We start from the raw sequence: 14,143 nt of genomic DNA on the forward strand, positions 1-14,143 counted from the left end.
GGGGTTGGCAGGTGAATGCACTTGGACATATAATAAATAAATAGCATTTTGATGACTGTGTTCCCCCGGCGGCGGCGGCATCGACTCTGTGATCCTCGGAGGTCATCATCACAAACAACAGCAGTAATGGGGTCAGGGGTCAAAGGTCGCGGCGAGCAATCACCGGAACAAACATAGCCGCGACCCCGAGTCCGGGATGAAAGCTGACATTGAGCCCGACAACCTGCTGAGGCCAGACAGCACGTGGACTCTCAGCGCTGCATTTCATTGGCTGACAGATGTGTCAACCAGTTGAGGGCGGGCGGCGACATTAAAGAGCCCTTATTATACATTTTGTTTTTTTTCCCAACTCTTAGTGTGTTATATAGCATTTTTGTGTCTGTAATAGATGTATAAAGTACAAAACACACATTTCACTTCAAATGGAGCTCTCTCTCTCTCTCTCTCTCTCTCTCTCTCTCTCTCTCTCTCTCTCTCTCTGCTAAAACTGCCTAAAAACAGCTCGCCCTTCCTGTTTGAAATTCCACAATCAGTGATATCACTGATGTCACAATGGCTGTGATTGGTTGTGACTGGCTGGATTGATAATTCAATTAGTGGACCTATGACTTCCTTGTCCTGCATGAAGTCACGCAATGCTTAATTAATTAATTAATTAATTAACCCCTCCTGATGTCCGGGTCAAATTTTCTAAAAGTTTCTACACCAAACATTTGGGTTTCTTTCAACCAATAACTCCCAAACAAATATATGGATGGTTCCATGTAATGTTCTTCACAAGTAACATAAATTAAATTAAATTAAATTATCAGTTTCCTACTTTCATTGAGTTTGAGAAAAAAGATTTACAAAAGAACGTTGAAAGATTTCACAGAATGTCAGAAAAAGCTTCAAAAGCGTTGGGGAGGAAAACCCCAAAATAAAAAAAAATAAAAATAAAGTGAGATGTAAAAAACAAAAACATTGTAAAAAAGTGACAAAACAGAGACATAAATGTCATAAAAGCTTAAAAAATGTTAGGAAAAATAACAAAAAACTAGGGAAAATGTGACAAATTGACCAAAAAAAAAATCTGAAATAGTGACAAAAAACATGGAAAAGGTGACATATCGACAAAAACATGGAAAAAGGTGACAAATTGACAACAAAAAAATCAGAAATATTGACAAAAAATGTGGAAAAATGTGACAAATCGACAAAAACATGGAAAAAGTTAACAAATTGACAAAAACATCAGAAATTGTGAAAAAAAAAACATTGAAAAAGGTGACAAATTCACAAAAAAAAAATATCTGAAATAGTGACAAAAAAAATTGGAAAAAATGACAAATCGACAAAAACATCAAATATAGTGACAAAAAAAGGCATGGAAAAGGGGACAAACTTAAAAAAACAGACGACCAAAACGTTGATTCTTGACGTTTAGCTCCTCCAGGAGGACTGCATGGTCGTCAGGAAGGAACACGAGGGTAGAGACAGCGGCCCTTCACTGAGTGGAGAGAGCCTGTCGCGATTATGCGTCTGCGTGACGAGGGATTCGAACGGCATCAAAGCCGTCGGCCACGAGGCCCTCGGTCCAGAAACCTGAACCTCAGAAGAGTTCCCCGACGCCAACCGCCGGCCGTTGACCTTGAGACGACCTTGCCTGTGCAGAGAGCTGCTCTGTGCTGCAGGGAGCTGGAGGCCAACACATCCCCACAGCTCCAAAACAAACCCTCTGGAGGCTGTTCCACCTCGCCGCAAGTTCAGGTTCCTGTGTCCTCTGCAGGGAGGTGGTGGGGGGGCCGGGGGGGGGGGGCGTCCAATTTCCTCGACACTCGGATCGCTCGCCCCTCGGATGAAAACTAGCGTTGCTCGTTTCCTCGGAGCGCTGAGAGGAAGCTCAACACCACTCACGGGGAGTGGGGAGGCGCCGCTGATTGCACAGGAAGAGGAAGAGGAAGAGAGGGGGGGGAGGGGGAGGGGGGGGGGGGGGGGGGGGGGGGGGGGGGGGGGGGGGGGGGGGGGGGGGGGGGGGGGGGGGGGGGGGGGGGGGGGGGGGGGGGTCTTGAGTCCGAAGGCCTCGGTGGTGTTCAAGTCTTCGGTCTCATGGGGAGCTAATCAGCACTTGGGCTATAGATAGACAGAGAGACAGACATGGAGAGGATGAAGAGGACAAAGAGGAGGGAGCGCCGTGTCTCTGCCTTCACTGTCGATGTGAGGCTGTTTCGGGCCAGTCACGTTCCCATGGTGATGATTAGGGTGTTTTTTGTCCGTCCACTTGCATCATTTAACCCTCATGTGGTCCTCGGGTCAAATCTGACCCCTTTAAAAAATGCCCATATCTGAAATATGAGTTTCTTTTTAACCAAATTAACACAATACAATGGATTTTGAATTAGTCAAAATAATTCATAATTTCTGCTTTTTTTTACTCAAATATTAGGTATAATTCTGTATAAATGAGGGTTGTTGACCATGACTTCCAAAAAGTAGTAAAACTAGTAAGGTGGTGTTAGTGGAAACTAAAAACAAGTCTAAAAAAAGGGACAGAAATGTCAAATTTATCAAATTTCTCCCAACGCTCTTTGGGGTAATTTTGCGTCTTGATGGGTAATGGGCGTCTTATTAAATTTTATAGCATTTAAAAAAAAAAAAAATTGAAGTGTTTTTGAATTCCTTTCATCCATTCCTTTAATTTTAGTCTCAAGCATTCCTAATTTCGGCTTTTCTAACTCAAACATTGGGTTTAATATCCCATAAATGAGGTTTATCAAGCATGAATTCCCAAAATAACTGTAAAACTAAAGTTAATAAGTTTTTTTATTTTTATGTAGTGTTAAACGTCAAAAAAGGGGACAAACATGGGAAAAAAAGCATTAAAAAAAATTGTTGATTTTTAATTCTGACGGGAAGACAAAACGAGGGTTAAAATGAAAAGTAAGACTTTTTTCACCCAAACTGTGAAAGTGAAAACTGAAATTGCATAATTTGTAAATATGAAAGCCCACAAATCCACATCTTTGATTTCATCGGTATGGGGGCCACTGCGTTCTTGTGAAACCACCTAAGCAGGAGCCCCAGACCTGTTCCCCCAGACCAGGACCTGTGTGTGTGTGTGTGTGTGTTTGTGTGTGTGTGTGTGTGTGTGTGTGTGTGTGTGTGTGTTTTCCAAATCACATCCAATCAGTGGAATGGACAACAGGTGGACTCCACCCAAAAGGTAGAAACATCTCAAAGTTGATCACGAGAAACGAGACGTACCTGAATGTTAAGTATCATAGCTACGGGTCCTTATCACTTTTTTGTCAATTTTTTCGATGTTTTTCACTTTTTTTGTTTTCAACACTATGTAACACAAACTTATAATCTTTTTTATGGTCAATAAACCTCATTTATAGGAAATTATACCTAATGTTTGAGTTAGAAAAGCAGAAATTAGGAATTATTGAGACTAAAATTAAAGGAATGGATGTTGATGATAATCACAGACTGGAATATGTCAACTTTTACTCAATACTATTTCAAAAACACTTCCAATTGTTTTACAATGCTATAAAATTGAATAAGACGCCCCAAAATTAATGAAAGTAGAGATTTGTACTTGGCAAAGAGCGTTGGGTGGAATCAATCATGTTATTTTGGGGAATTAAAAAGAACATTGATATAGGACAACATGGGGACAACATGGGGACAACATGAGGACAACATGAGGACAACATGAGGACAACATGAAGACAACATGAGGACAACATGAAGACAACACGAGGACAACATGAGGACAACATGGGGACAACATGAAGACAACATGAAGACAACACAAGGGCAACACGAGGACAACATGAGGACAACATGGGGACAACATGAAGACAACATGAAGACAACATGAGGACAACATGAAGACAACATGAGGACAACATGAGGACAACATGAAGACAACGTGAAGACAACATGGGGACAACATGAAGACAACATGAAGACAACACGAGGACAACATGAGGACAACATGAAGACAACGTGAAGACAACGTGAGGACAACATGGGGACAACATGAAGACAACATAAGGGCAACATGAAGACAACATGAGGACAACATGAGGACAACATGGGGACAACATGAGGACAACATGAGGACAACATGGGGACAACATGAGGACAACATAAGGACAACATGAGGACAACATGAAGACAACATGAAGACAACACGAGGACAACATGAGGACAACATGAGGACAACATGGGGACAACATGAGGACAACATGAGGACAACATGAGGACAACATGAGGGTTAAGTACAAATGTTGAGGTACTTGTACTTTGAGTATTCATGCCACTTTCTACTTCTACTCCGCTGAATTTGAGAGAGAAATATTGTCCTTTTTATTCCACTGCATTCATCTGACAGCTCCAGTTACCGGTTACCTTTCACATTAAGATCCATGCACACGAAACACATGTAGTTTATAACATCTGACGTTTAATTAGGATAAAACTAGCCAACAGTACAACAGCTGAGAGGGTTAGAATATTAAACACACCTTTAAACTTTCTAAAATGGGATTATTTTTCTGCATCAAGTAATTTTACTTTCAACACATCAATACCTTCATTACATGTTTCTGATGATACTTCCACATTTTTATTAAAGTCACTTATTTAATGCAGGGCTTTTATTTGTGACATAGTGTTTCTTACAGTGTGGTAATGGTACTTTTCCCTCAAGTAAAGGATCTGAATACTTCGTCCACCTGTGATCTTAATACTATTGTCTTGATGTGATATCTTAACTTTTTCTTTAATGTACTTGCAAAAGTTTCTAAAATCCTGTTTTTGCTTTGTCGTTATTGGGTACTGAGCTTAGATTGATGAGGGAAATACCTAATTTACACAATCACAGCCTCAGGCTGGGACATAATGACGGGAATTTAGTCCGAATACTTTCTGAATGCACTGTACATCACATACTGGACCCTGATCAGCTATGGGATCATGTTTTAAATCACACGAGGAGCCAGTTCTTTTTTCTTTTTCTTTTTCTTTTATTTGATTTCGCCCTCACCTGCACGTTGCACACACCTTCACTGCTGGCTGATTTATCACTGTGTGCCAATGTAAAGTAATGCAATCTTTCTTTATGTGTCTGTTGGTCCCCTAATTTTCAGACCTTCAGTTGCTGCCATCGCTGCTTTTAGTACACCTGATTCATCAAAAGTCAAAATGATTTAGACTTTAGCACTTTCAATTAAATAAGTATGTCACAAAGTGTTTTATTGAGCAATAAAGAACAAAACCCAAACCATTACAGATAAAAAGAGAAATGAGGCCACATTATAAAACATTGGGCTAAGTGTGCGTGTGTGTGTGTGTGTAAGAGTGTGTGTGTGTGTGTGTGTGTGTGTGTGTGTGTGTGTGTGTGCGTGTGTGTAAGAGTGTGTGTGTGTGAGAGACACATACTCCCTACTCTTTACTTCCTTTCTTTAATACAGTATATTATTAGTCTACTGCCGATCACTTCTCAAAAACACAGCACTCCATCTCCCAGAATTCCTCTGTGCATGTTGAATGAGCTGCCAATCGAGTCCATAACAGAAGAGCTCACGGGAAGCCCTAAACCGACCAAAGGGGGACTCACTGTAATCCTGGTCACTTCTTTTCTAAGCTACCTCTGGAGTGAAGCTCCTGTTGTCATTTAGTTGCTCAAATGTAAAGTACTTCCTGTAGTAGTATCTATGTGTGTGTAGCTGTTGTGCGGTATCGACACATGTCATTCTGTTTTCTTTAGATTACATGATGTCGAGGGGAAGGCTATCCACAGGGTATCAACAGGACTTGGTCTTGACTCAAACCTCTTTGGACTTGGTCATGGACTCGACAAAGGTGGTCTTGACTACGGCCCTGCTTGCTGGTTCTGCTGTGCTTTTATGCAGCATGGGTAACAGAGAATGACCTGAATAGCGTGCTGGGTCTAACGCTAGTGTCCGCTGACCCACTGCTAACATTTCAATGGCCTTTCTTTACATTTCATTTCTAAAGGTAGGCCATTCCGCCTTTACCTAGCCCGGCATACCGAGTGTTAATCTTAATATTTCTACACGCACGGGTTGCCGAGTCCTTGGGATCCTAGACAAGTTACGATAGTATTTAGTTTTGCAAGGTTGTGGTCATGCCCTGACACGTACTCACGATCACTTTCGATGGCCTACTTTCTCTCTGCAATAACAAAATATTAATTTCAGTTGTATCAATAAGTCCAAACCTATTTATCCTATTTACACTTATTGAGATGATTTTACACAACACACAAAATCCGTGTGGGTCAACTACGGTTGGTTACACAACTGCTGCATATTCAAGGTCTCCTACAAGTTATTGATCACTAGAAAACACATGTGGAAATATTTAAAAAATAACAACACTTCATAGGGTATTGTATTTATGACAGGAGGTCCGGATGCTCCATCCCAGCTGGCTGGGTACAGCACATCCAACGATGCTTTTCCTTCAAAACAAGATTTAGATTGGAAGCTCTGTAAAGTATGACTCTGGTCCCCAAATATGACAAAGGACACACACACACACACACACACACACACTCTCATGTATGTGCTTCCTTTTAACAATGCAGCATTGTAAAGAATACAGTAGCGGCAGCGGCGGAGCTCCCGGACCGGCTCCTTCCAGCCGATGGACCTCGCTGCTTGTGACAAATTGCATGTGGAAGGAAATCTGCAGGGCCCATTGAACTTTAGTATTGCTTTTATTCCTCTGTCATGTTCCCGCAGAGATGAAATGGGATCGGTTTCTTTCTCTCTTTTTTCCTCCTGCGTCGCTTATTCACGGCTCCGTGACCACCGGTGTGCTGTATAAATGGCCAACCCTGCCTGACAGTCACAGACATTCGTTTCTCTCCCTTTCTTTCTCTTTCTGTCTTTCTTTCTTTCTTCTTCCAGCTCGCCTCCAGATTCCAGGTACTTGATGTGAAGCGGAGAAGAAAGGCTGTACATTCCTCCCCTGCAGCGATGCTGAGGCTGAGGCTGAGCGGCATGTCTGCACTCTTTTTATTCCCTTAATGTTTGCCAACATGGATCTTTTTTTGGGACATTTTACACAACAGAATAGAAAGATTATTTAGTGAAAATGTCACATGTTGCAGCACCGTTCTTCCCACAAAATCCATCTCTGGAGCTTTTACAGTTCACCTTTGTTTGGAATGAAAACCTATTTTTTTTACCTGACTTGTGCTAACAGCGTAGGGAAGTCGCTCCAACACTTTGATCCAGAGGAAGAAATCGTGACAACAAGCTAAATTGACATGGATTTTGTTGTCGATACTCAAGATATCGTTACATTTGTTTTGTGAGATTAATTTTGGGCATGTAACAGTACAACAGTTTTGTCCATGGCCATAGTAATCAATGGTTCTTAGAGAATGAATACCTCCCTGACGTGCTTGTAGTGTTACCTCGTGGACAGCATCTATTATTACTATAACGTTAGATAGTTCATCATCTACAGTAAATGCTATCTGAATGAATTTCCATCTACTTCCATGAACATTTTCATGCTACCAAGAGGGTGAGCACTTGTGCTTTGAGTGGTCACATGACCCTTTTCTAAAACACATTTTTAGTTTGATAAAATCCTAATTATAGTAACTATTTGCCGTTTTTTTTCGGGATGTTGTGAATCTGTTGCATCCCTTTCTCTCGGTGGCGGCTGTGGCTCAGAGACCCCAAACACAACCGCCTGTTATCAAGTCATCGAAGTTTTGCAAAAACTTCGTCTTTTAGCATCAGTGAAGTTTTAACTCCAGTCGTTTTTGGACATGCAGTGACTTGCAATTGATCGCTTTCACTGTCGAAAGGAAAGATCAGAGAGTCAGTGAAATCATTGGGGTGCAGGAGGGTCCAGACGCCTGGTTTAAGACCTTTGAATTACCCTCCTCAAAGGTTGAAATCTTTTTGTGGCTCCAATAGTTCTGGCCATTGATGACTGTTCCCATCAGTGCTTTGTAGACTGTGTTGCTAATGGGAACAGATTTGTCTTCATGTGCCATAGCAGGAAAAATAGCGACATAACTGTCACAAAAATGGGCGGATTAAATCTAAAATAACTTTTACTCCAGCATGTGTATTTGATGACTTCTGGCGATCACTACCAGAGCTTCTGTATCTACTAAACCGAAGTTACGGTTGTCAGAAATAGATCACACACCACCGATTGGTCCAAATAATAAACTCACCTCCTAAATAGCTCACAGGAACACAGAGGCAGACTGGGTATTAGGGTGAAATAAATGGCAATTGAGTCACGATATGTGCACCTAGGGTTTTGCAATATCTTGATATCATGATGTGAAACTGGATAACGTGTTAGATTTTGGATATTGTAACATTGTACTATGGCATTGGTGTTGTCTTTTCCTGGTTTATAGGCTGCATTACAGTGAAGTGATGCCATTTTCTCAACTTACCAGACTGTTGTAACTGTTCTGCTGTTGGCCTTTACCCACTTAGTCATTAGAGCCACATTACTGATGATTACTTATCAAAAATCACATTGTGTCAACATCTTGTGAAAGCACCGATAGTCGACACTACAATATCGGTGAGGTGTCTACATCGAGGTATTTGGTCAAAGATATTGTGATATTTGATTTTATCCATATCGCCCAGCCCTATGTGCACCAATCAAATTAGTAAATTAGAGACTTGTTTTAATGACCAAACTACTAACCGGCTACATGTCTGCGGTGTAATCTGCGCCACGTCCTGCCTCCTGCACGCTCCACCCACGGAGTATTTCCAGTAAATGAGAAACAAGGACACGGAGAGTCTCCTGTTGTGTGCTACATGTGTGAAACGGCAACTTCCCAGGCCTAATTCTCAGGACTTTGTCCAAATTTTCCATCAGAAAGCGGCTCAATACCATCCTTAGTCATCTGTTGTGCTTTACAGTGAATGTGTAATAAATATATATATATATATATATATATATATATATATATATATATATATATATATATATAATGTTTACAGGTGACTCTGTTCAGCTTGTTGTTTTCCTTGCTGTGAGACAAACTTGAGTACTGTAACATGAAGGGATATCTTTATATCGGAGGTCAGGGATCCTTTCAGCTGTCGGCCATGTTGTCATGTTGAAGCAAACAGCAGGTTAAGAAAGCCTGAGAGCAGCTGATATCAGGACCCGAGCCGGGTGGAGTTAAGTTACGAGTATTCGTCGAGGTGCGCGACAACCAAACGACCCCGTTCTGGTGCTGCCCGGGAGAATGAAGACGAGCCACTTAACAGCCACTGAGCTGTTTAATTAGAAGCCCCACTGCTCGTTAATAAGGACACTAACGAGGAGCGCCGCCCACTGCTCGCTAACGAGCAACAAGCTCGTCACCGAGCAGGTGAAGGCTGGACAAGGCCAGGCTGATGGTGCCGGCTGTCTGCGGGGGGGTGCTGATGTGATTGGCAGGCCACAGCAGGGGGGGGCGTGGTCACCGGACCTTATCTAATTGCAAAGTTGAGAAACAGCGGTAGTCCGTGATGTGTTGCACTTTTCCTTCTGTCGAACAGGGGCCTTTTGCTATTGACCGGGCGTGTTGTTTATGTGTTCAGATGGAGGCTCGGTGCGTTTCTCATGGAAAGGTTATCGGGTATTGACGAGGGAGCTGATGGGTTGTGGCCTTTGGCTTCGCGGTGCCCTGCAACGCCGGTGGAAAACTGAAGAGGTGGGGAAGGAACTGTCAGCAACCACTTCACAGCAGGAAATCCTCACATGGCTGCCTGGAGCATTACATTTATTTTTATTTCTATTAATACTCCAGCGAGCAGTGACATGTAACTAAGTACATTTACTCCAGTACTGTACTTTTTAGGGCCTTGTACTTTAGTCTTTTCCCTTCATGCAATTTTAAGCTTCTACTCTGACACATTTCCGAGAGAAATATTGTACTTTTTACTCCACAACAGTAATCTTTAATTACTATTTGCGTTACATATTCAGGTTTTTGCACACAAGACATATATAGTTTTAAAATATGATGTTTAATTATAAATTAAACTAGCCAGCAATATACCGGCCTACAAGGCATCAAAGCCACTGACTGAAAACGGGTCAATTTAACCCTCTTGGTGTCCTCGGGTCAAACTGACCCGTTTCAAAGTGCTTTATATCAGAAATAGGGATTTCTTTCAACCAAATTTCCCAAACATAACATGGATGATTCCATACTTTCTTTAGGCGACATTAATGATGACTTTTATTGAACTATTTGGGTGTTTTGTTGAATCTTGTGGCCTTTGAATTCTTTCTTTTTTTTATGATTTCAAAACAGTATGGGGACTAAACTTTGACATGTACCCATCTGTGATCCGCTCAACATCCTCAGATATGAACTATTAGTCAAAATAATTCATAATTTCTGCCTTTTTAAATAAAAAACGTATGTATAATGTGGTATAAATGAGGTTTGATGACCATGAATTCCAAGAATAAGTGTAAAACCTGTTATGAAACCAGCTCAGGTTTAAAAAAAATAAAAATATAAAAAGCTGGAAAAAGAGATAAAAACATCAGGAAAGCACAAAAAAAATTAAATTTTCCATTTTGACCTGGAAGGACACGTTTGTGGTTAACGGGACGACAACACGAGGGTTAACACGCTGCTAGAAACATCCCATTACATTTAATGATGTTCCAAACTGTGTTTTTGTGTTTGGATTTACAGGAAAAAAACGGAGGGAGACTTTTGATCTGTCTCACTAGGCGAGATTAAATCTACAGATTACATAAATGAGTTGAATGTGAATCTTGTTTTCTGGCCTGTGGATTATTTCTTAGATGGGTGGAGTTGCACTGTGGGGGGACTGTTGACCTTCTTAAAGTCCTGGCTCCCGTTTTCTGACACAGAAATAGATAATTATAGTTTAAATTGCATTGCCTCATTGGTGTCTGGCTGTTTTACAATTGAGTTGCAATATGACCTCTAAGAACAGAGTTGAAAACTTTGTGAACAAACGGAGTCATCTTCTTTTCACACTGTACATGCTGAGGCTGCTCACGATGCCACCATGGTTGTGTCTTTAAAGGTGGTAAATGCTTCTTTTTTTAATTAATTTAATTAATTAATTGTATTAAGGCTGTCTTCGACTAAAGACATTCTTAGTTGACTAACACATGATTGTGTGAACCAATCGATTAGTTGATTTAATCAACAGAGCTGTGCGTTTTGAGAGGTGGTTAAGACTAAAAAAGCAAAATATAAATGTAGTTAATTAACCATTTGTAAAACTGAGTTTCTACACAATTAATCCTGCATAAGAACCACTTTATATCTGTGCTCACTAGAAATGGGCTTATAAGTTTCTTGGAAATGAGGTAATTAAGCATGAATAAGCATAAAAAATGACTTATACACTAAAGAAATCTTAGTCAACTAATCTGTGGTTTTGGTGATAGTCGACTAAGATTTATTTAGTTGATGAAATCTGGGTGACGTGATTGAGTTTGTATGTGTTGGTAGTAGTAGCATGTTGAATGAGCAAAGGGGAACAGTGGTGCAGAATAGGCTGGAGCATGCTCTTCTACAGTAGTAGTAGTAGTAGTAGTAGTAGTAGTAGTAGTAGTAGGTGACAGGGAGCAACAGAAAGTGCTTTAAATATGTAGAAGGCAGAGAGTCTGTTGGCGGAGTTTCTGGATATCAGTGGTGTGGTGATTGAAACTCAGTTTATTGTCTAGGGGGAGTCCGAGGTAATCAAAGCACTCTGCTATTTCAACAGGTTTGTTATGTGTGCAAATTGGGTTGTGAGAGATGTCCTGTGCTGTTCTGTGCTCTCTGTGGGCATCGATAAATAGTTCTTTGGAATGGAGAAGTTGCTCCGTTGGACTCCATTGGAAAATCGAGGGAGTCGACTTCACAGATATCTCAGAAAAACAAAACATTGACTGCTGAAACCTCGGAAAAAACGTTGTTTTCCATGTTGCAAATTGATTTTCCTCATACTAAAAGGACACTCGATAAAATGCTGCAGTTTCAGTCTGAGGTGTGGAAGTCGGTCGCAGTCTCCAGCAGACAGTCTGCGGGTGCCCTGCCTTGCTCAAAGGCACCTTGACCTATTGAACCGTCCTCCCGGCCCGGCCCGGCCCGGCCCGGCCCGGCCTTGCTGCCGTGTGCCGTGCGGAGCTGGGTCACCTCCAGGAGCGCCGATGCTGCTGTTTCTTCTCCCCATCCGTCTTGGGGCCTCGGCGATGGAGGCGATGCGTCTCCCGTGTCGAACAGTTGAGCACAGCCATGCATTACAAGTGCCGGGCCGCCGACCCCGGGGGACGCAACACGCACACACACACACACTCACACACACACACACACACACACACACACACACACACACGTACACACAAGTACACCGCCGCACCAGCTGGCTGCCTGGGAGAAGAAGAAAAAAATAGACAGCAGCACCTGACAGAAAATAATTTCCTGAACAAGGACAAGCACGTTGGTTGTTATATAATGTACAGCATGCTGTGTGTTTGTTCTGCTGTTTAAACAATTAAAAAACATTACAACATCATCGCAGAGCATGCTCATTGCTGCAGAAACATTTACCAAAATACTCCTACTTTAGTGTGTATGTATAGCCCTACTTTCATTTTCATTAGTATCATGAGGTTCTGCGGTTCTGCCACCGTCCCCAGGTGTTTTCATTTGTTCCCTCCACAACATGTCAGAGGGACAGAATACTTTACTCTCTACTCCATCAACCTGCTGATGTGGCCGGGTTGGTTCAGTGGTAGAGCAGGCGCACCTGTACTAAGAGGTTTATGGTCTTGACGCAGAGGTCCATGGTTCTAGTCTGACTTGTGATGATATCCTGCATGTCTTCCATTTCTCACTCAGCTGTCCTATCAAAAAACTAAAGGTGGAAAAAGCACAAAAAATAATCCTTTAATAAAAACCTGCTGATGTAATGTATTGTTTCAGTATTATGTCAACCTTTAGCGGATCTGTTTAGCGGCATCGATCCTTTAGCCTCACTTTGTTTACGTCAACTTTTTGTGCCAAAGCCGGAGACAATACAACAGAAAAATGTTCACATACTGTACATTTAAAACAAGGATTGGCTCGGTTGTATAGCGACTGGCCATCTTAGCCCTTACTTGATAGCTCCTCGACTTCTCGGTCCTCAGCTCAACCAGAAGTTGTTCAATCCCTCCTCTGCAAAGGCTCAAAGTGTCAAAGCTCTTATTTCTGCCATGAGGACCGAGCATCGAGGAGGGACCATCAAGGACCTACAGCCTGCCTGGAAGCCGTGCAGCTGAAGGACTAACCAAGGACTAACTCCGCCCAAACAACAAGGAAGGCAAGTGGAGTAGAGATGTCTAATGGCCATGGGACGTACCAACATACAGACACATGGAGGAAAATTGGACACAGGTGCAGCACAGTAGATGAGAGGCAGTAATCACACAGGGCTGGAAGGCCGACAAAGAGCAGGAAGTGAAGTGGTCTAAAACGAGACAAGACAGGAAGAATCACAATAAAATAGGAGGAGGCAAAAAAAAAATCAAGAAACAAAACATGACCTTTTGAGCGGGTTTTGGACAAGACATTGATCTTACTGTAAATGGATTAGCATTTGTTACTTGATTTGTAATTTGACTCCCAGATTAATAATAAAAAACATGACATCGTTCTCTTTGAATGCTTTTATAAAGACCTTTGTGGTCCCCTAATACTGTATCTGAAGTCTCATAGACCTTAGTGGTCCCCTAATACTGTATCTGAAGTCTCTTTATATAGACCTTAGTGGTCCCCTAATACTGTATCTGAAGTCTCTTTATATAGACCTTAGTGGTCCCTAATACTGTATCTGAAGTCTCTTTTAAATAGACCTTAGTGGTCCCTAATACTGTATCTAAAGTCTCTGTTATATAGACCTTGAAGGCTGGGGGTGTGGCCATGCCACTTTGCTTGTTTGAGAGCCATGATGTCTCTCTCTCATGGGGGGCCAAATTCTCTGGGCGGGCAAAGCAGATATATGGGAGGTAAACTTTCCCCCTTATGACCTCATAAGGTGCAAGATTCCAGATCGGCCCATCTGAGCTTTCATTTTCTCAAAAGCAGAGCAGGATACCCAGGGCTCGGTTTACACCT

The sequence above is a fragment of the Etheostoma cragini genome, chromosome 10, assembly GCF_013103735.1.
Source record: "Etheostoma cragini isolate CJK2018 chromosome 10, CSU_Ecrag_1.0, whole genome shotgun sequence".
NCBI classification, from domain to species: Eukaryota; Metazoa; Chordata; class Actinopteri; order Perciformes; family Percidae; genus Etheostoma; species Etheostoma cragini.